Source organism: Chamaea fasciata, unplaced genomic scaffold (genome assembly GCF_029207755.1).
Source record: "Chamaea fasciata isolate MVZ Bird 193981 ecotype frontalis unplaced genomic scaffold, bChaFas1.0.hap1 SCAF_6, whole genome shotgun sequence".
In the NCBI taxonomy this organism is placed as follows: domain Eukaryota; kingdom Metazoa; phylum Chordata; class Aves; order Passeriformes; family Sylviidae; genus Chamaea; species Chamaea fasciata.
This window is the reverse complement of record NW_027094091.1, coordinates 64,626,632-64,650,164: the sequence shown is the minus strand read 5'-3', so window position 1 is coordinate 64,650,164 and position 23,533 is coordinate 64,626,632. Positions and strand designations below refer to the sequence as shown.

Below are 23,533 nucleotides of genomic sequence, written 5' to 3'. Positions count from 1 at the left end.
ATTCATGGTTATGATATGGTTATTAAAATTAACAGGACATAGGAAGAGACTAGTAGAGATACAATAAGAAGACAAGCCTTACTTCTCTGTGGATGCATACACCACCCTTTTGATGCTCCCCATCAGATCTTGGTACTGAGGGTCCCTGGCACCCACGGAGTTCAGAGGGCTGGCGCACACTTGGGCCGGGTGGCAAGGCCCAGGTACCTCCCCCCGCGGGGACAAGTTTGACAGAGTCTCCTGCAGCAGCAGACTCTGGGTGTGTGTCAGCCCTCAGCCTCACGAGCAGTGCTCTGCTGCGAGGCCCCAGCAATGAGTCTGGGCAGCGCTTTGGGGCTCTGCGATGGGTTGATGGCACCTCCTCAGCTGCCCCGCACGGGAATGTCTCGTGGATGTGGCCTTCCTGGGGTGAGCATTTTAGAGCTGAGCCAGTTTGTGTGAGGGAGGATGGGTGTCCCCTGCCTGTGACCAGAGGTTACAGCAGAGCCCCAGAACCCTCCTCCTCCCTTGCTGGTGTTGGGCAGTGTGTGCAAACGTGGCCTCAGCAGATGAGCCTGTGGGCTATGGCCTCCCCTGCCCAAGCCTGGCCTAAAGTGATTTTCAGGAGAGCCGCTGGGTTTGGCTTCTTGTGGATGCATTCTCCTGCCTTAGTGTTGTTTCCTTGTCCCCAGAGCAGAGGTAATTGAGCACTAGTGTCACCTTGAAGGTATCTCAGGTTGTGTTGGGCAGCCCAAGTCCCAGCCCAAAGCTGCAGTCAGGTGAAGGAGGGGTGGGATTGGGTGGTCTCAGCCTCTTTATTCAGTTTTGCCGTAATTGGCAAAAAGTGTTTAAAGCATAAAAAAAGGAAATATTTGCATTAAAATATTTAAAAGCATTTCCCTTAACATATCTGTTTCTCACAGTCATTTAGTACGGATATGAAGAGAACAATCTGTGTTTAGATAGCGTGTAACAAATTTCCCATCGTGATCTGGCTACCCTGGTCTAGACCATAAGCATGCAAAACAGTAAGAATGAAGGAAATCTTTACTCGCATAGGACAAGATGTGATTTGTCATATTTTTTGTAGTGTTATAGAGGAAAATGCCTGAGTGACAGAACTGATGCATTGCGAAGACTTCATGTGTCTTGAAATTAGTTACAGTGGTGTAATCTGACCACAGTTCTCAGCCTTTTAATATCAAGTTCTCAGAAAAATTAAAATGTTTTCAAGGTTTAGGATCATAAAACTCATTTGCTTTAAAGATGACAACATAAAAAGCAATTAGAAGACTGTCAAATGAATATATGTCTTCTAAAGCTCTGATGCACTTAAAAGAACTAATTGCAAAGAAAACTTCCGTGCTGAATATAATTATTAGCAATATGCAAACCTCAGAAAAATTCAGGCAAAGGTCTACAGAGACCAGCCATTTTCCAAATTACTTATAAATGTAGCCCATGATGGTTTAATATGGTATGTGCCTGTTTTCCTGGAGCTAATGCTGATAGTGGACATCATTAAAAGGGCAATGGGAAATGCTAATATTCACTTGCTTCAGCCATTCTGTGCTCAGCAGCATCTAGGAGCCTCTTAAAGATAAGTCACCATTTCTACCTACAGTTAGGTAACTGGGGTTTACAAAAGTATTATAATATTTTATATTTAATTTCTCATCTTCCTATGCCTTCCCTAAATAAACACAAAATGAAAGAAATTCTACATATCAAAAAACATAACAGAAGTTTAGAACTTTTCTGATGCCGCTGGACATTGTTATAGTACTCAAATATTTTAGCACTAACGTAGAACCCAAATGTATTTGCATTGCTCTGAGTAGAATGGTAAATGCAAAATAGGATGTGTTTTAACCATCAGGGTCAGTGGGCACTTACAGTAGTGAGTTTTAATGTGGAGAGCTTTGCTGAGAACTAGCTATCTAGAGAGCCAGTGATAATTCTGAAGAAACTGATATACTTGTATACTTTCCTTGTATACTAAACTATAGCATACAAGGAAATAAATAAAGCTTATTTTATACTGATCTGCTCCCAAAATGGCTTTCTCACCTTTCTTCAAGCTCAGAGAGCTCTATAACCATGGCGTTCTATTCTTAGAAATGTAGCTGATACCACAGTACAAATAGTGGAAAAGTACTTGGTATTAACTGATATCTTTTTGTTTGAAGTAAACATTTTGTAAACGTAGGAATAGTTCTCATCAATGTAAGTCTTGATTTATGTTCTTTAAGAGAAGGGACAGGGAATAAATGTTTTGTATAGAAATAGCTGGCACATACCTTTTAAATGATAAGCAAATGTTCATTTTTCTTTTAAAAATTTTGCAATTAGAAGGGAGGTAGGACCTAGCTTTCTAATGGAAAACATAACCAGATAAATGCAGAGGCTTCATTTTGGTACAAATGTTCTTAGGCATACTAGCTCTACACACAATGCAGATCTCTCTATTTCCAGTAACCTGTCATGAGCTGACAATTCTTCCGTAAAACTGACAAATTGTCTTCTGCTTCCCAGTGAGATTTCCCAGAGGAAGGAAATCAAAGAATACTTGAATTTTCGCCTGTGTTTCTGAGATATATGTTGAAATCAAAAGTGAAAATTTTTAGTAGCTAAATAAAGTTTGTGTTATTCTCTTCTTGTATATTTAGCTCTGCATCAGTGAAGAAGTAGCATTAAAGTTTATAAATTTTCATCAGTCATTAAAGCAAAAGATTAAAAGTATGGGTCACTTGTTATCTTAATTAATACCTACTTGGTGTTTTCCAAATGAAGTGTCAAGAAGTAAAGGGCACATTTGTGTTCAATTAATGCATTTGCAATATTTCTCCCATAACGCTTCCTAATCCCCATTAGAAATTCTGTGTTCATTTGGGGAAGAAATAATTTTCCCTAATACATATTCAATGTGATTTTTTTTTTTTTTGCATATTGTGCTGATTTAAGGTTCTGTTCTGTATCTTTTCTGAAGTCTAAATATTCTCAATTTAATATAAAATAGGTCACACTGATGATGAGAAAGGAAAGCATATTTTATTTCTGAATAAATTTAACCTGGTCAAATACATTCTGCAAGTTGAATTGTATTTTTTTTAATAAAAATTATCACTGTTAACCAAACTGAATAACCTGTCTGCCTAGAGAATGTTTCATATAATTAACAGAACAAGATCCATCATTTAATGAACAAATCATAGCTCAGCAGAACTGTTGCTCAGTGCTGTTCTTTGCAACATAAAAATACATTACTGATGTGGCTATTTGTAATATGTCTTAGTGATTTAATAGCATCTTAGCTCTTTGGTTGCTTTTCTTTGTAACAAGTAAAAATTACATGCTTTTCTAGGTGTATACTTATGGTACAAATTGAGCGTATTGAGCTTCTCTGCTTAGATTCTTTGGTGGACTACCATCAGCAACATGATGAAGCAGAAATATTTTTGATGGGTAATAATTTGATATAAACAGAAAAATTATCAGGTGGTCTCTGCTTTTGCATCTCTTGAAGGAAAAAAATCTTCACTGAAAATGATGGTCTTATCTATGGGTACATGAGATACCTGCATGAAAATCATGATGGCTTTATGCCTTTCATCCCTTTTGCCTTCATTAGATTGAGAATTCCTGTTCCTGTATTCAAAATACCACGATTTTTGCACCTCTTCCTCTCTCCTAATATTACTTCAAACTTGAAATTATGCTTTTGACATCAGCTGTTAGACACTTATACTGAACATATCATGTACAGGCCTAAAGTACACTTTATTTTAAAGTGTGTATGTGTGTGGTCCCATATCATCATGTCCCATTCCACCTGTCCCTCTCCTCCCCCACCCTGATATTGTTGCATTAATCAACAATGAAAAATTGTACTTAACTCAAATGTATCTTCTTTTGTTTGACATGAGTGGAAAGATAGACAATCAGACAATCATACTCCCAAAGAATGTCTCCATATTTAATTTTTTAAGTGGCGCTTCCCCTTCACACTCCTGAAAAGGTGTAGAACTTTCTAACTTTCAAGAAAGAGTGAGCAGTGGCAGTCTGGAAGTGAAGATGGGCAGACTGAGTAGGTCAATGGTAGAGATAAATCATCAACCCTGGTGCAACTGAAATAGAGCTCGATGATCTTAAAGGTATTTACCAACCTAAATGATTTTATAGTTGTGTGATTTTTAAACAGTTATCTACACAATATTGTTCACGATTACATTAATATGTCTAATAAATGAGTAGAAAGATTTTGATTATTTCTGGTTAGGAACACAGGTAATATGTACAGACTTTCTGCTATGTATATTCTTTTTGTTATAAATGACCGGGGAAGGAGATGATATTAGCTCCTTAAAGTGCCCTTATTAGGAAAAGAAAAGGGGAAGCTCGAGGGATTGCCTACGCCGCTGCTGCTCCACCAAGGAGGAGGTCCGTATCGGTCCTACTGCGCAGCTGCTGTAGAGCCGGGAGTTTGCCCTAATGGGGGTTCCCAGGAACTCAGTCGGGCTCCTCTGGTTTAGGGGTGTCCCTCCTTCCAGGAGACTGTCTGCAAATAACTCAGAACCTCAGCTGTCTATCACTGTTGTTTGTAGGTCTAGATTCTGTGTCGGCTCGTCTCAGTATGGCTTTTGGTGTCAATCTGGTCCCATCATGCAGCTGGGCTCTGAAATTTCCATAAGGGTGGCAGCAGCAGCCTGACTGACAGGCCAGTTGTCAGGAGGAAATAGGAAGAGGATCCGACAGGAAGTAGGAAGTGGAGTAGGCAAGGAGCAGGCTAGGAGCATCCAGGTGAAGCAGCAGCAGAGGTGGTGAGTAGTGATGCCGGGGAGCAGCAGTGGCTTGATCCGATGGGAAAGCGACGGAACAAGTAACTGAGGTTTTGGGGTAGGGGATACAGAGTAGACAAAACCAGCCTTTTGGTAACTAACAAACAGCATTATAACTCTCAAACTGATTTCAACTAAACATTACAGCTCTATAACTAGCAACTTTAACTTTATAACCTTAATAACTCGGAGTTGCTTGAACCTCGTTCTTCACATTTTCAGTGGTGAAATTCTTTTCATGTGCCAGTTTCGCTTTTCATTCTGCATGAAAATCAGAGAAACTAGTCTTTTTTATTTTTTATTTATTTTTTTTTTAATGATGCTGGGACCACAAATGTTTGTTCTCTTAAAGACACCAGCAATGCAAGGTGCACACAGAAGGAGATTTCAGTAGTTCTGTAGAGTGAGATCAGGTCTTCTGCTAAAACTACACTGTGTGTTGTAATACTCTTCAGGAACAAAAACAGGTTGACTAACAAGTATTCTCCAAGTAGAGCAAAATCTTACTTGTACTTGAAAGCAGAGGATTGTTCTGGGAAACAAACAGTATCTTAGAGTAGAAATTATGACTAGCTGCATTGGTTTAGGCTGTTCTGTGAATAGCCTCATAGTTTAATCAATGAAACAGTAAAATTCTAATTGTCTAACTAAAGCATGGAAGGAGTGTCTTTCAATTCTTGGATAGAATGAGAAGGCAGCTGGAGTAGCACTGGTTGGGGAAAACATAGGAATTAAACACTCACAGAAGGTATTGCCTCAAATTAAACTGCCTGTACTTCTAAACACTTGCATGAGAGTGACTGACTTTAATTTGGTACAGGAAATACTGTATGTTTCACTGTGGATTCAATAGTATGTTTTTACTGGTAACACATGATTATTTTTCTAACCAAATAAAACAAGTGTTTAACATTCTCCCTGGCTTGGCAAGATTAAGACGAGGTAAAGATTTCTCTTGCTTCTCTTGATTTCTCGATTCCCTTTCTCTGATTTCTCTTGTGCTAGAACAGCCTTTCTGTCTAAGAAACTAAGTTACTGCAAATCTGATCACTTTTTCTGCTAGCAAAGATTCTTTTATCTCTTAGGTAAAGGACGAACCACTTTGATCATCTGCCCCATGTTCCACAGTTATATGTATTACAACAAATGCTCCTACAAATTCACATGTGTTTCAGCTAGGTCTTTTAAGACTTGTATATATCTATAATCATGAGTAAAAGAAATAAACAATAGACCTGAACAGATGGGGGGGGGGGAAATATATATATGATTTTTCTAAAGCACGGAATTTCTTTCCCAAAGAAAATATACTTCCAATTAAAAAAAAAAAAAAAGAAAAAAAAAAAAAAACCAAAGAAAATTACTTCGGTTAGCATCCGACCACTAAATATATACCATTTTCAGAATTTATCCCCCAGTCTAATTTTGTGGAGCACCGTATCAATGCAACTGTTACAGATTAACACACAACACACTCATTTTTGAAATCCTTATGAATTTAAATTTCAGTAAATATAAATCAACGAGTCTGAGTCAGTTCTGAGAATTCTTAGTTAGTTTACACATAATGAAAAGAATTTGTCTCTTATAGCAATTTGAAAAAAAATATTCCTGGAATAAATGGTTGAACAGATTTGACTAGACTTCAGTTTGGAGATTTTAATGATACAGTTCTTCTTGGAAGATGGTAGAAAAATTAAGCCACTCTGGCTTTTGTCAAGTTTTACCAGAAATAATCAATTCAGGTTATTCATAAATTGTTGCCTGTTAAAATAGACTTGGGTGTTTATTTTACAGGAGACAACTTCTGCTAGAAGTACTGTATGTGGCCCTAGAATATGAAATTACTGAACTGTGGTAGATAGAGGAACTGATTGCTCTTGTTTTGAATTGTTTACTGATCATGCTGAAATATGACATCTACCACAGCATTACAGTTGAACTTATGCTGTGGCAAAACAAGTGATACCCTTGATATACTTTAAATTCAGTAATGTATTCCTTCTCTGTCAGACATTTGTGCTCATTTATTTTTATTAAGTTCTTATCCAGAGCTAATTACGTAGCTTAGTCTCAGATTTTCTTGTGACTCAAGAATCAGCTGTGGTCTCAAAATGCTCCAGGTAAATCTGAGTCAAGCCTATACCAGAAGAAAAAAATATAGAGAGAAAGAATGTGGTTGAACTTATGTGTATGCATTCATAATAGTCACCTAAGAAAAATGATGTGACCCCACTTTTTTTTTTTTTTTTAATTCAATTGTCTGTTCATACACATTCAAAGACTGTATCTGTGTTAGAATCAGTAAAGCTGAAAATATAGATCAGTGCTGTGCTTTGGCTTCAAACCGACCCAATACCTCTGTGCAGTCTGACAAAAGCTAAAGCCAGAATTTCCAGGAGTGGTCCATACTTCAGTTACTTCTAATATCCATATATGAGGCTGCAGTTGCCACAGAAATATTGTTGAAGGTGGGATGCTGATTCCTGACCTGTGGCATGGTCAAAATAACTGGCATGGTATAGAAAGCAAGGATTTATACCTGACGTGGTTATGTTGCAGTGTTAGAAAGGGTTTTGATAAAACTGACTATCCTTACCTGTCATGAAATTTGTCAGCAGGATTCAAGAATGGAGTGTTGTGCAATACTCCAGTATTGTTCCTTGTGACTTGGCTAGTTGTTATGTTTATTTATTTAAAAATAATCACTTTTGTTTTGAGAGAAGCCTTAAGGAAAGATGTTCTCTTCCCCTATGCTAATTTGCAGTTTGTTGTCCCTGACTATGACCTATTGAAAGGCTTTTTTGCCTGTTATTTGAGCTAGCAATATAATGGAACTGATCAGCTTCAGCATCTCCCTCCTTCTCCTTAGGAGTGCAGCTAAGTGGATCTGAATCACTGTCATACATGTGATCTGTTTTGATTTGCATTTTGATATGTTTTGGAGTATTTAAAAGGAGAATGAGTTCCTGCATGGTGTCATAGCAGTTAGAGACTCATATGCAACCCCCTGTCTAATTAAGCTGAGCCTTTAATTGGAATTTAGCTGACATGTTTGCTTGTGACAAGCAAGTTAGGAAACTTACTTTCCATTCATCCTTTACCCGCATAGCAGTGTATTGAGGTTAATTACTGAAATTAAGCAGGTTATGTGTAAATCTGTATCTAGGAAATAATTATCACTTGTCTGAGTAGGGTAATGCAAAGCATAGAATTGCTTTGGGAGAAAAACATTAAAATGCAAAAGGAGGAGAAACTGCCAAAAAAAGTCTTTTAAAGCTTTAAGTCAAAACAGGCAAATAACAGTACTAATTTTTAAATTTTGTAACAGACAATAAGGTCTATAGGTATCAAGGCAAGCTTTAAGCAGAAGAGCTTGAGATCAGGGGTTTCCTACACTGGATCATGGTTTTCACATAGGACTAAATGCTGTTTGATATGACTACAGTGCTGGGCTGGATGGGTGCCTCCTGTTTGCTGACTTAGAAGATGCTGGTAGTAAAGTTATCTAGATTAACTTTGCAGTGACTTTGGACATATTTTAGAAGGAGTGGGAAATTTCATCTTAGTATTAATAGACTACATTTTACTGTAATTGGCTGATTACTTGGAATTTCTCTAAGGTATATGAAAGATATATACTGAAAAAAGGTATCCATTGGAAATTTAAAGTTTCTGTCCCTTAATCAAGAACTAATGAAACACTAATGAGAGTACAACTACTGTGTACCACAACATGAATATTACTTCATATATATATATATATATATATATATATATATATATATATATATATTTAATTTATATTTCAAAACAGTACTAGTAATGAAACTAAATACTCAGAGTGATTGAGAAAAGAGAAGGATTCCTCCAAACTATGTCGAAGTGTCTCTATTTCTATGTATGGGAGCTGTGAGAGATACTTCAGTGCAATAGGAGAAAAATATGGAGACGATCAGGAAAGTGAAAAATGACATGATGACAGTTCTAACTTGGTTCACTTGGTTTTAAGTACAATCATTTTTTGAAAACTCTCTTGCTGTTTATTTTATCTTTTCCATTCTTGTCAAGGTAAGTATCTTTTAAAGCCAAGTGTCAGTGGGGCTTCTTTAGTGATTTTTTTTTCCATTTTGTCATTGAAAAATAGCTTAATTACTGTAGTAAATCTCCATCCTAACTCCGCTGTAAACAAATTAGACCTTGCCTCAGGCAGTTTTTCCTCTTCTAGTTTTATCCCTTTCATCCAGATTCCTTAATATATACGTATAATATATACAATATACTTCTGTGTTATGAACAGATAAGTCCCTTTTTCATTTGACATTACTCCTTTTTGTTCTTCCGTATTTCTCCAGGGCATAGTGAAGTATTTGTCACTTCTGCACAGGGGAGAGGGCTTTAATGAATTGCACAGGGTGTGCTCTAATTGACAGTAATGCATTCTGTACATTTTGGTAATTAAGTCTGTAGAACTCCTTCACCTGAGGTGGATAATTGTTCCCTGAATTTTACCCTTCTATTTTTATCAGTTTGCCTTATCTTAAAATTTAGTCATTGTCATGCAAGTGTATTCTTTAATCAGTATATACTAATCAGCATCATCCACTGCTTCAGAAACAACTGACTGATGTAAAAAAAAAAAAAAAAAAAAAATTAAAACCATTTACAAATACATAGACCATAATACAGATCCAGAAAAGCTTTCAGAAAAAATTCCAAAGGTTACATATGCAATTTTTCAGTGTGGTTCAAATTGAAAAAGCCATTAAAAATATATTCTTGGCCTATTTAATTAGTAATTTGAAGATAGGTTAAATTCATCACTGTGCAGAAGGTCAGTAAAGTCCAGGAATAAATTAGATCAAATTTAAGCCCTTTGGGCCTGATGCAAAACTCTCTGAAACCACTGGAACATTTCTCTTTGAGTTCAGCACAAATAATAGTAATTAACAGTCTCACTCTGAGCAGCTCTTGAGTGAAACAAATAATCAAATATGTTCAAAAAACTTCAACTTGTCTTGGATATTCAAATGGTGGAACAGCACTGGCCAAAAGCTGAGGAGATCAGAACAGCAGTTTTTTGGGGGAGCTAGGGTCTGTAGTGCAGACAGAAATGATGTCAAAAGCTCATTAGAATGGTTCTTGATGGAAGGTGAGCTGTCAGCTCTGATTTTGGCTGTTTGAAAGGCTTCTGTCACCTTTAAAAAACATTAGGAGTATTTAGGCTGGAGCAAGCTTTAAAGAGCCTTTGTTTTCAGCGTTGTAGTAATCAGTTGTTAAAGCAGAACTAGCTAAGATGGCACTCAGTACAATTCCTATTTAAACCAACAATAGCACGTTATGGAAGCCAATTCATTGTGAATTTTTATAATCCTAAAAGATAAGGCAATCTGCAAATGTATGAAAATTGGTGTGGTGTATGTACATTTTATATTCGCTTATAACTGCTCTTAACTGTTAAAAACAAACAAACAAACAACCCCCCCCAAAAAAACCCCCAAAACACACCAAAAAAACCCCAAAAAAACAAACCAAACCAAAACAAAAAAACCCTTAATGCATTAACCAGGGACGGAATTGGTGAAAAATCAGTTGTAAAGTCTCAGCCTGATTTTGCTTTAATTTATATAAAGCACTGAAAGAGAATTTAGACATACTAATGTTGGTAACTTTGACCCAATGCTGTTCTTTTTATCAACACAAGACAATTTTTTGTAGTAAATTGATCCAGTAGCTCTCAATTAATACAAATTACTGGAATGATGAATTACCTGGCGTTTTGCTGTGAAATAAATCTTTACATTTAAAGCCTTTCACTGAAAGAGCAATTCAATAAAATAACTCAGTGATGATATTAGATGGGATTAAGCATGCTTAAAACATTGCTATTTGTTTCTTTATTACCAACCTATAACATTTCACTATTTACATCGCATATTGAATCTAGGCAAGGTGTGAATTTTAGCCAACATATGAATTTTCACATTTTTTTATTCCAGCAATTCATACTATTCAATCAAATGATAATTTTTTTTTTTTTATTCCATGCTAGTGGATTCAACTCAGGTTTGCTTGTACAACTGTTTCTATAGTAACTGATTCACTACAAAGGAGGCAATAGCAGTTTGAATAACAATAGAAAAAGAAAACCAAAATAGGTGGCATAATAAAATAAAGGATAGTGTAGGAATGTTATGAAACTTTATTGATATCCATTTCAGGATGCAGAACATTTGTAAAGAATGTATGGATGAAACACATGATTTCAGAAAATATTTCTATTCTGTGGAACAGTGGTCAGTTTAGAGGGTAAATAGAGATTAAATTAACCAAGTGTTAATATAGTGGTTACAATACTGTTGAAGAATAACCATTCCATTGAATTTCTATGTTTGATTGAAAATTGCAAGGGTGTGGTGGTTTTTTTTTTTTTTTTTTTTTTTTTTTTTTTTTTTTTTTTTTTGTTTTTGTTTTTGTTTTTGTTTTTGTTTTGTTTCCAGGGTGTATATTTGTCAGATGAGGGATGGAGTTTTTGATGGGAGAATAAACAGTTACATGCATGTAGCAGGTTGGCTTAGCCACCTTTCTAGGCGTAGAGGATGCCTAGAGGATAAATTAACAAGGAAACTTGAATCTAAAGGATTTTTTGTGGGGTTTTTGAGGCATTCATTGTAATTTTCTGTTCCCATGGTATAACCACTGACTTATTGGATTTCCAGGGCTATTTCTTGCATTTTTAAATATTTTCTTTTATTTTAATGTATAAATTTGAAAGCTCTAGTGTTCCTTCCAGTAAACAAAGACAACAAAAAATATTTAACCCCATGGTGTTTGGGTGAAGCAAGAGAGCTGTCCCTTTTGTGAGATCTTAAAAAAAAATTTAAACATTGAGTTTATACTTAAAAAATGAAACCCTAAAGTAGAAAAAAGGTTGTATTTTGTGGTGCTTTTACTGAGGATATTAGAGTATTTTATTCTACAGTCTTTACATTCCTTTGCGTGGGTGCTTCTTGTTGTGGAGAGGTGGCATCTAGAATTTTCTCCCATTAACTTCTTGGGGAAAACTAACAGTGAATTTAGCTATAAACTTCATAGAATCCTTTAGGGCAGCTTCCCCAGTGTAATTAGCACTTCTGAGTGCTAATCACTTCCTTTCTGATGACTTTTTAGGATATCAGTTTTAATGTCCTCAAGCAATTTTCTGAGAAATTCTCCTCACAAAGAGTAATGCCCACTAACAGAGGAAGTGTTGACGACTGGCCTGTGGCAGGGAGGTTATTGTTTGCTCCATCAGGTCACAATACACACTGGATTAGGTTAAAAAATAATTGAGACTTCTGGATGAAAGTTTGGTAGAATCATGCTGACAGTACCAAGGAAATACTATTTATATTACATCTTAATGGCATAACACCTTGCCCTAGACCTTTATGGAGAACTTTGTTGTGATATGAATGAAATTTAATGAATATAGCCACTCTTGACTTAAATAATACTAGTACAAAACTGAAAGTACTTCAGATGTGCTACATAAAGTATATCTCTAATACACTATATCTCAATCTCTAATAAAGATTTCTGTTTAACGTTGTCAGTATTTAGAGAGTTTATTTCCATGTCCACATCAGGAAAAGACATTTTCTGAGGTTCTCCATTGGTACCCATTATAAATGCTGCAAAGATACAGAATAAGGTCTACTAACATAACTTTAGTCAAATACATAAAAAAAATCACACCCCCCTGTGCTGGTTCCATTGCTAATTTTTTCTCTCTTCACTAAATATCCCTTACTGCAAAACCAGCACAGCCCAAAACCAAAAAACAAAGGCACGAATGAGTGAGATTTAAATCTTTTTAGATTAAAACAACCATATAAGCTGCAGTTTGGGGGTTTTGTTTTGTTTTGTTTTGTTTTTTCAATTCCTGTCAGTTTGCAACTTTAGAAAGAAAACTATAAAGCACATCTATTTTGATGGATTTTGAGAAATGTTGACTAATATGTCATTTATTTGTTTGTTTGTTTTTAAATGAAACTTTGGCACTTTCAACGGTATATTTGCATTTTCTACTAGCATTTAACTTGTAAACTGTAATCATCTCTAGAAAGCCTCCAATTGCCTTAGTCTATTTTAGGGCAGTCTTTTAGGTTTTTTTCTGCAGGATGCAGCCCTTCATAAAACCTGTTCTCCTAGAAGAAGTAAAGGAAGATTGGAATGCTACTTTCCCACAGAAGTTACGTGTTTAGTTTATAAATATTAACATATTTGGGGGGTTTAAAATTACATAATTTCTTTTAGAAGCTCTAAGTTTTCCTGGCGCTTGTTCAAAACACATATCACACGTTTCGTAACAACACCATGGAAATGCATGGTTTTCAAAATACAGCCTCATTCAAAAGTTTCCCCTGGAAAACTGTTCTGTGTAAATTGGAATTTTCTGCTCTAGCCATTGTGAGAATCTTCAGTGCTTATAAAGTAGCCTGATTACCAACCAGATTCTTCATACTGGAAAACGTTCTACCAGTGTGTGCTGGCATATAATTGAGTGAAGAGCTGTTACTCTAGTGATACCTTTGTTTAGTTAGGGGTTGAGCTAATCTCTTAGATCCTGTTAAGTGGCTTAATTGAAAATAGGTGCAAATTGCAGAGACATTAGTCCAATACCAGCTGATGATCTTGTGCTGTTGGATAAGCAGATGAATTTTAGGAACCTTGTCACTCTCTTTCTCTTCTCCTCCCCCTCCTATTTCTACCACTCTCTACATCATAATTACTGTGAAGGTTAATGAAGTGTAAATAAGATTGGACAGGCTTATTTGTAAGGATGCACAGACATGAAACGTGATTTTAATTATATTATTGTTTACCTGCCTCCACAGTAATAAGCAGGGAAGATAAAAAGCCAGCTTCAGCTTTAGACCTCTTCCCCATTTCTTCATACCTGGTGATCTTGCACTGGTAAAATAAAATATTGTTCCTTGCAAACCACCCCTACAACTTGTTCTTCAAGCAGAAAACAGTGTTTTGCAGTTATTTATGTGCAGTCTTCTGCCTCAAGCAATGCAGAATCTCCCTGTACATATTTATTTGGGTTTATTCATATAATCTTTAGCAATAAAGTTTTAAAATACAGGAGCAAAACCCATACTTAAATCATTTTTGGGCAGATGTTATAAAGTGTGTAAAGAAAGAAGTCCTCAAAATTTTTCAAACTGAATACTAGTTCTCAAGACAAGTGCAGATGGTGAATAACTTCTAGTTAATACACAGCTCCCTAGAAACAGCATTTTTTCTTTCCCAGTACTCTGTTCTGCTAAAATAATTAATCCCTCACAGCACTGTCTAACTAGTTAATACTAAATGTACTCCTGGAAACGTGCATGAATTTTGTGGGTTTTTTTTGTTTAGCATGTGGACTTTTTTGTTTGTTTGGCTTTTTGTTGTTTTTGAGGCTTTGTAATTTAGTGAAGGTGTGCTTATGACAGGATTGAAAAGATTCATTAACTGGTGATAACTGAATAATGAGGAATACAGCAACAGAATAATGACTGAAAATGTTGAGAAAAAGGAACTCTATTGTTTGATGCAGCTTGGATAAGGCCACCTGTAATACCTACAGCTGGCTTGTTCTCTGTGCTCTTTGAAAACCTCTCAATTCTTTAACTTACTGGAATTAATGTTGCAGTGTGGGAGGACAGGTGGAGATAGTGCTGAAGGCAATCTTGCCCACTACATATCACAGCTGTGTTAGTTACCAAAGAGTGGGAACAGCCTTGCCCTTACAGCCATGGGTGTGATAAAGAGTGAGTGAGCTGGTTGGGGTCATTTGGGGTCTGCTGGCCATGCTGTGAGGAGGGAGGGACAGGAGGTCGTGTGAGGGACAGACAGGGTCAGGTGGCCGGGCCAGGGACAGGAAGGAGTCAGCTGAAATTGCAGAAGGAAGAGAGAAGGAGAGAAAGAGCTGGAGCTGCCCATGGGAGGCTACATAGAAAAGGTATGAGAGACTTTTAGATAACAAGGTGCTGATGCTTGAAGCCTTCTTTGTTGTCAGTTGTATTGCAGTACTGATAGCATGCTTGAATGCTTAAAGTTCTCAATTCGGGATTCAAAATTCCCTGTGTTTTGACAGCTCTAGCTCAATTCCTATTTTTTAAAAAAAGTTGACTCCACTTCTTGAGAGCACCACTACAGATCATAAAAGATAACTGGTTTACTCTAAGGAGCATAGGGATTTTAAAACTTGAAAGGTATGTCAACAGTGTAACATTTAATATTCCAAAATGCATCTTGGAGTTTCCTCCTTGCTATCAGAGTGAGAATGGTTCTAGTAAGTGTCTGTGTCCCTTTATTTTGTCCATCTGCCATTTATCGAAGAAGACTTCCTTTAAAATTCTGAAAATACTATATTTAAATTATATATAATTTAATTATATATTAGCTCACCCTAATCTTATGAGGATGCCAAACTCTCCTAAAATCTTGCCTTGCTTTTTGTCATTCAGGCACCAGAATTACTCAGTGATTATTAATGAGTATGAGGAAGAGCATTTAAAGAGAATTTCTAATGTTTTTCTATTAGGAGTTGAATCAAAGCCTTGATTCTCTGAATTGCATGAAGGGCAAACAGCTTGAGGAATGCGTGTCAGGCAGTTTGGCAAAGAAATACTGTCTGTATTTAATTTTCAGTTGCAAACTTTGCACATAGGAATTAGAGATTAATGAGCAACTGGGAGTAGATGTGTTAGGTAATGATGGCTAGATGTTCTAGCAAACCATTTTTTAAAACTTTCTGACCTGTTCCATAAATATTATGAATGTTGATTATAGGAACCAAGGTGGAAAATCCTATGCAGCAATCTAAAAAGCAGCATATGAAAAGAGATTTTCAGGATTTTATATCTCATTTAAGATTGTTGGGGCTTTTTAAGAGTTTCACCCCTTACCAAATAATTGTTTATTCTTGAAAGGTGTTAGGCTGATAGCAGAAGTTTATGCCCCCTTTGCATAAGTAAAAAGCAGACTGGAATATAAATAGATAAATAGACTCCTTATATGCTCTGTGGTCTCTGCCACAGGGGTGTGTTTCTTCTCATTTTTCTTGAAGCCAAAGAAATTGCTGCATGGTTATGTGGCACCAGCTATTGTATAGTCATAGCAAATTAGTAGAAAACTATAAAAATTTTCACAAATTCATCATTAGTGTATATTATTTTTCCTCAGCAGGCCACAGAACAAGCTGCCTGTTGGTCACAGCAGGCACCTAGAAATATCTGGCTGTGTTTCCAAACACTTGATACTCAATCAGAAGTAGCAGGATGGGAACTGCTGTCTTAACTGAAAATTTCTGAGACTGGGGAGGGGGAGGAAGTCTTGGTGGTATCATAATTCTGCTTTGCCTAAAATAAAAAAAAAAGGCAGTGATATGAAATTTCTTTTTTTTGCCTCAAAATAGAACTTGCAGGTTCCCATAGTTTGCTGCATTCACTGACTTGACTTTTTGGTCAAAAATTATGCATTCCATATTTTCTCTATGTCAGTCTCTGCAGTCTTACTGTCTTGAAGTTGTGGCAACCTGGGAAGCAAAACGTGTGTGTTTACTCTGGATTTCTAGAAAGGAGGAGGTGCTGGGTCCCTTTAAAAACAGGAATAGAGAAGCACCAAACTCTCTTTTTTCCACGTATCAGTAGCACTGGTGCCCACCACACAAGCTTCCAGCCATTGCCCCAAGCTCCAGCCATGCTGGTAGGAGTCAGACCTACAACTGCCAGGAAGTTTTTTCCAGCGTTTTGGCATCATTGAAGCCTTCTGCACACAGTTTTTTTTTTTCCCCAGGTTTTGTTTTTTCATGCTTCTGTTGTTATTTGGGGGAAGAGAGTTTCTGGAACAGCAGAGGCTTGGTGCCTGTGTTTTTTCCCTTTGTTTTCTCTCTCATCTGTGTTGCCCAGAATAGGGGGCTTCTCCACCATCTTGTCTTTGCCGTCATGGGTTGACCTGTTGGCCGCCATCTTGGGAGGAGAGGCTTCACCACCATCTTGTTTTCTTGTCCCTGGGGTCCATGGGACTTGGCACCTTTGTATCTAGTGGTTACTGCTTTTTTTTCCTTCTTTCTTTAGTAAACTGTTACCTTTTCACTTACATTCTGTTCACATTTGCCTCTCATTATTGGTAAAGGGGAGAGGTTAAAAACTGAAAGGAGGTGACTTATTTAAGGGTCTCTGCCTCCTAAAATTGTCTTAAGCTAAGATCTTGAATGGTGCCCAAATGTTAACAAAGGCTATTCTAAGCTCTTAGAATTTGTGTCACTGGTTGTGTATGAACTTTGGAAGCATATTTATTTTCCACTGGAATTTCTCGTTTTGGAAATGAATTTCAAAATTTTATTTCTTTATTACTTCTTTGGCTTCTGGCTTTTGGAAACTCTGTGTCTCTCCTATACCTGTGTATGCAAAGGGTTTGAGTGGATGACATATTTTGTCACTTTTGCATACAGGTATATTTTAACATTTTCTTATGTCTTATTGGGTTTTTCTTGAAAAAGATGTCATCTGCTACAACATTTTGTTTTTAATCTCAGTAGTTGTCACAGGTTTGGGATAACAATAAAACTGTTGCATCTTCTGTCACTTTGCACTGAGCTAGGGCTCTACTGAGACTTACTCTACATGCAACGTCTGTCTAGCATAAAAAAGGCTTTAATAATAAGGGAAAGTCAATGAGCCTCATGTACCTTTTATAAAACATGACACAAGGCAATATAATTAAAACTAAACTTATTTCCTGTGGTGAAATTAACTTATAAAAATGAAGGTGTTTATTTATTAAATAGGATCTCTGGAGTTCTTGCCTTATTCTTAGCCCTCCTGGGAAGGTTTTGATTGTTTGCTTCCTTTCTTTTGCCTTCTTGCTGTGTAATTTAAAACTGATATCTTCCTTAGGGAAACAAAATTTGATTGGAGAACAGTCTGCATCACTAGCTAAACAAATTACCAATGTTTTACTCACTTTTCTTTCCTTTTTCTTCCCCCCCACCCCTTCCCCTCTAACTATCAGGGAAAGGAAAAAAAAAAAAAAAGTGTGCAGAGGTTTTAGAAGCATAGTTGTGCAGGGATTTTTTTTTTTTTCCAGTAACAAGGAAGGGCTTCTGTTTCAGGGTAGGTTAACAGCTTTTTTTGTAATAGCAAAAAAGTTAGCAGGTGGTTGCTTTTTTTGTTCATTTCCTATGACCAAGTCTCTTGGTGTTGAATGTTGGTCTCCTACTACATGAACTGAATGGGTGCGCCTGCTTTATGTTATGTAATGTGTAATTTTGGAAGGATTAAAGAAATATGTGAAATCAGTGTTGATAGCTACTAAAATTAGAATGGTTGGTAGTGTCTTTACAATGATGTGTTAAAATAGAAGGCAAAGCAGCAGACTTCTGCTTGCTTGGTTAAGAAAACAAGTATCATTGAGTGGCTAACAGGAACGATTAATGCCAAAATCAAGACAAGGTGGTTGTTTTTTTTGTGAGCCATGGCTTCTGCTACAAAAAGTGTTGTTAATAAAAGTTTTCTTTTAATGTGAAAGTAAGTTAAGATATGGGCAAAATCAAGTCTTCATCCTCATAATTTCAGTTGAATGAATTTGAACCTGGATCCCATATGGATATGATTTTCATAAATTGGATTTCTCCAGTAACGTGGGCAGAAGTCTAGGCATGTTTTTTCATATTTTCATAATCCTTTCTTCAGAGGCAAAACTTTGAGTAATCTAGATCTTTTAGGTGAAATCATCACATTTTTTATTTGTTATACTTATCTGCATCAGTGATACCTGTGATACCAAAATCGAAAAGCAATCCATGTTTTGATTTTTTTTTTTTTTTTTAGACTTTTGGATTGGAATTTCTTGTGGGTTTTTTTTATACTAATAGTATAGTCTAAATATCTCTTGATAGGCTGGAGTTAGAGAACTATGAAAACACCAAATTTCTTTAAAGATTTTTGTGAGTTACTGAGGTGGCCTGGAAGACTTCTTTAGTGCACAATCTTGAACTTACTGAAGGGGGTCACACTTCAGATGCAGGAGTGAGGATGTTGGCTAGTTTCATTAAGTGGGAAGAAAGCTTAGAAGACAGATAATTTTCATCTTACAAAAAGAGGTAGGGAAGCCTCTTGTTAATCCATTGGCCTGTTTACTCCTGGAACTTGAGGAAGTAGATAACTCTTGATTAGCAGAGTGAAGTGGAGCTCTGGCTTTTCTCTGTAATTCATCTGCCTAATATCTTGAGTTAGTAATATGTTATGCTTCTTAACACATATAAATTAATGACTTCAAACTAATATTAAGTACTTGATTTCATCATAGTATTAGTATGAAAATTACATTTGAATTATATCACTCATATTATCTCACTGCATATTGTAGGCATAGAGTGGAAATGAATATGAAATAAAAGCCTTTTATTTTTAGTTCAATGAAGCTACAATATATGCTAAACTATTTGCTGACATAAAATTTCCTGAAATTAAAAGGTGTGTAGTTCTGAAATACAGACATAAATGCTTCTTCATTCAATAAGTGTCACAGCCTAGGAATCACTAAACACAGTCTAACTGCTCTGCAAAATGCTTACTTCTTTTCTAAGAAAGAAGTGGTTTTTCATGATTGTGGGTTGATCAAGAAGCACTTTGTCACGACCTTTTCAGGAACTGTCAAGAGGAACCAAAGTGACACTAGAAGTTGACCCAGTGAAATTAAAATTATCTTTAACTTTTAAAAAGCATGCAAAAAAAAGCATTTTTTTTCTATGGTTCCTGAGTATTTTATTGTTTTGTGAGTTTTGCTGGTTTTGGGTTTTTTTTTTCCTAACTTTGCAGAGTGGCAAGTAAAATGAGCATTAAAGGGATTTTTAAACTTAATGTTGTTCTGCAGGAGTGCTGAAGAATAAATTTATTTTTTCATAAGAATTATTTTTTATTCTGATATGCTTATAAAGCTTCTCATTTTACAGCTTGTAATATCTTTATTTGTAGTCATCATTTCTCCCTTACATCTTGGAATAATACAAGTTTTCCATGGGCTTATAACTGCCTTACTGTGCACGTTTAAAATTCTGTGAGTATTTAATTGCTAGAGAACTTAATTTTTCTCCTTATGGAATGTGCCATTGATAGTTTTATAAAGTGTGTCCTCTCATTTTAAAACAATTAGTCCTAAGAAATGTAATTGAATGAAATTAAATTCTTGAGGGAGGTAAACACCAGGGAAGGAAAAGAGCTATTTAAACTAAAGGACAATATTGGCACAAGAACTAATGGGTATAAACTGGCTATGAATAAGTTCAAGCTGGGAATTACAAGAAAGTTCCTAATTGTTAGAGCAGTGAGGTTCTGCAGTGGTTTTTCAATCAGAGCAAAATCATAAACACTCTTAGGAAGGTGTTTGATTGCTTTACAAAAAGCATTAAATTATGCACTTCGCATGCCTGGGGAGTGGACTGGAATTTCGTGGGCCTTTTCTGTCCTGTAATCCTAAGAAGCACATGCTTTCTGAGGCATTTGTTTACAACTCAGAAATTTACCTTTACATGTCCTGGTGGGTGCATACATTTAATTCCTGTTGATTTTAGACTTAAGATCAGCCCTCGGCACATTTAGTTTAATGTTCTGATTCTAAGGGGTCAACTTGGAGTCTCAGTTCAAGTTGCTGAGGCTCACAGTTGTTTTTATGTGATAATGGGAAGTTAGATATTGAGGCAGAATCTGGAGGCTTCTTGCATTTCAGTTCTCCAAGTATTCATGAAGAAATGTTTATAATCTTTTTACTGAAAGTCTAAATGGAGTTTTAAAAAAGGGGGTTTTTTTCTTATTACTACAGCTTATCTTTTAGTACAACCTAAATAGCCCTCTAAAAAGTGCAGTAGAGCAGCCTGCTTGGGTAGCTTAAATGTTGATTACTGTAATTTAAAGTGAAAGTGAACGTGTTCTATTTCTGCATTTTGCTGGGCCCTTTCCTCTGTATCTGCCCAAAGTGTTTAAACACTAAGAAATACACTAGCAAGACAGTGTAGAGTTTTCTCATTTTAAAAGTGTATGTGGCCTTACTTGTAGAGTTACCCATTCCAGTGACTTGTACTGCCTCTAGTGCTGACTGGGCTAAACATGATTTACTATTGATTCAGCTACATGAAGTTCACAGACCATATTTTGGAACTTAATTTCTCTTCCTGCTTTAATTTTATTTTTTTGTACTGAAAACTGACCAGCTTCTGAGTTGCTGTCAAGCAGCAGACTTCAAGGAGACTGAGCTGACTTGAAGCTTCAGCACGGTGGCAATCTTTTTTACGGTATTTTCTCCCTCCTTATGCAATTCTGGTGTCTTATTTTCTATGTTGGGCTGTTTTGGGGTTTTAGGGTTTTATTGACCTTTCATGCTAGCACCAAAACATCAAGTGAACGTGTATGCTAATGTGTCAGCTGAGCTTTTGATGTAGTGAGTTTGATCAGTAAGGTTTTTTGAGGCTTATCCATGTTGAGCAGCTGCTGCTTGATTGTAGTGCATTTGGGGAATGGCAGAAAGCTTGTTATTACTTTAACATGTTAAAAAGAGCAGCCTCCCCCTTAAATGAAAATACACTTTTATTTTGTTAGTCTATGTTAAGATGTGCCTGTGTGTTAAGGATGAGTTCCATTAACCTTTCACTTGTAGAGTTGGATTAGAACCTGGAGTGCAGCATCAGAGGGCATTTCAAGACAAAACTAAAAGAATCCCTTGAGCAGTATCTGAAAGGCTGGCCTTATGCCATCTGACAATCCCTTTGATCACATTTCGTTTCTGGGAAGGTGGTTTCTATAATACTGGACCCTCACAGGTATTTTCAGTAAGCTATTATGAATGAAGCAGATAAGCTCAGTGACAGCCTTTGATGTCCATTTGATTTGTCAGTGGTTATTGGAGGGGTTTCATTCTGAAGTAATTTTGTTTACCAAAACAACTGTCTAATTAAATCAACTAACTAAATAACGTAGTGAAAAAAATACCCCCAAAAACCCTAACCAAACCTTTCCCTTTTGGAATAATTGAGTTTAGGATAAGGTTCCATATTCATGCCTTATTTACAATTGTAAATGCACATATTTCATCAATGTTTTCTGACAGGTTTGTATTGGATTTAGGCCCAGAAGGCTTTTTGCAGATGCAAGTTTTCGAAAAGCTATTGTTTTAGTGATCTTTTCAGATTTTTCAGTGTATTATAAATGTCTTATTTTCTTTACTGATTTATCTTCATTTTATTCTGTCTGAAGACATGCTCTGCAGATTAAATAAATGGTTCCAGCCCCAGTAATTTTAGCCCTTTGCGAGGTGTTCTTGGTGTTGATATGGTTGGGGACTATGGTTCTGAGTGCTGTGTATTTGGAGTTTAGTATTTATAATCTGTGCAGCCATCATTCACAAATCTGGCATAAACACAGAGCTGCCTTTCCCCTCTCCTGGTGATTAATAACCTTTAGGATATGGCATTCACTCTCAAGCATGTCTTAGTAGTTTGTAGACTTTAAGAGATACATTTGAAGATGAGTTTTGTAACTTTTAACTGATATTTGATTTCATTTGGGAACTGAGTTATAATGATTGACATCATTACACAGTAAAATTATTAAAAAAAAAAAATTCTCAAGTAAAAGAAGAATGTAGGATGCCTGTTACCATGGCATGATGTTTTAGTTTGTTTTTTACTAGAGTGACATTTATTAATGCCACTGACAAAACATAACCTACAGTTAAAAAAAAAAAAAAAAAAGGCAAAACGCAAAAAAAAATTACAAGAGCAAAGGAAGGAAATGAGTGCCTGTGTTAAGGACGGGAATACATTCCTAAATGGCATTGGAGGAAACCATTTGATCCTTAAATGCTGTTTAGAGAATTTTTTTCATACTTTTTTGTCTTCTGAGATGCTTCCAGTGTCAGTGGTAGCCTTGGTTATTAGTAATGTAACAGGCTAGCAGGCATAAAATTTAACATTCCACATTTTTAGGAAACTTTTTTCCACAAAAAATTACCAAAACACAGGAAACCCTCTTGCTTCTCTTAATAGTTTGTAAGCAGAACTTTTTCAGTAGTTAAAGTTTCTGTTTTCCTACAGAAATTAGTTTGTGACTAAGGCTGGATCTGCCACTGGATTGTTTTCCAGTGACTCTAAAGATGATTTTATAATGAACATTAAAAACATTGACAGTGGTAAAGAAGATATGGATAGCTGTGCATAATGTTGTAACATTTGAAATTCACCGTTCACATAAATTTCTTTTTAAAAAGTTTTGGTAGAAAAATGTTCAGACAGAGCATTATAATTATAGTCTAAGTGGCTCTGGTCCTGGTTTTCTTAAATTAGGTGTTTTAAATATGTATGTCTGGTAATGTATCATTAGGAGAGAAAATTGGATGTGGAGGGCCAGATGCAGTGCTTCTGAGTGCTTCTTTTCTCTCTGAGAATAAAACCATATGTTTAGAAGATTATTGGTCTGAATCAGAAGGTAAAATGTTTGCTGAACAAGGATAAAACAGTATTTTATTGATGTTGGTTTTATTTAAAAGAACCTGGTTTTGTTTTAACATGAACTGTCTAGGTGACCTGTTTAGTCCTAATTCCTATGGTGAAGAATTTAAAGTGTCTGTAACCCTTTGTCATTAACAAAACAATCTCTTTTTATCAAAGTAGAAAAGACCAGGCTGAT

General features: G+C 36.1%; 1 long non-coding RNA gene across 2 annotated transcripts in view; it reads left to right on the top strand.

Annotated features, from left to right (window-relative positions):
• Nucleotides 1–23,533, top strand: part of LOC136290728 (uncharacterized) — a 66,255-nt gene that overhangs the window by 18,312 nt on the left and 24,410 nt on the right. The window contains exon 1 of one of the 2 annotated variants that reach the window (XR_010721347.1): nucleotides 14,664–14,811. The exons of the other annotated variant lie outside the window; for it this stretch is intronic. This is a non-coding gene — a long non-coding RNA (uncharacterized lncRNA). Of the gene's footprint in view, nucleotides 1–14,663; nucleotides 14,812–23,533 lie in introns of those variants that run through there. 2 annotated transcript variants of the gene reach the window in all.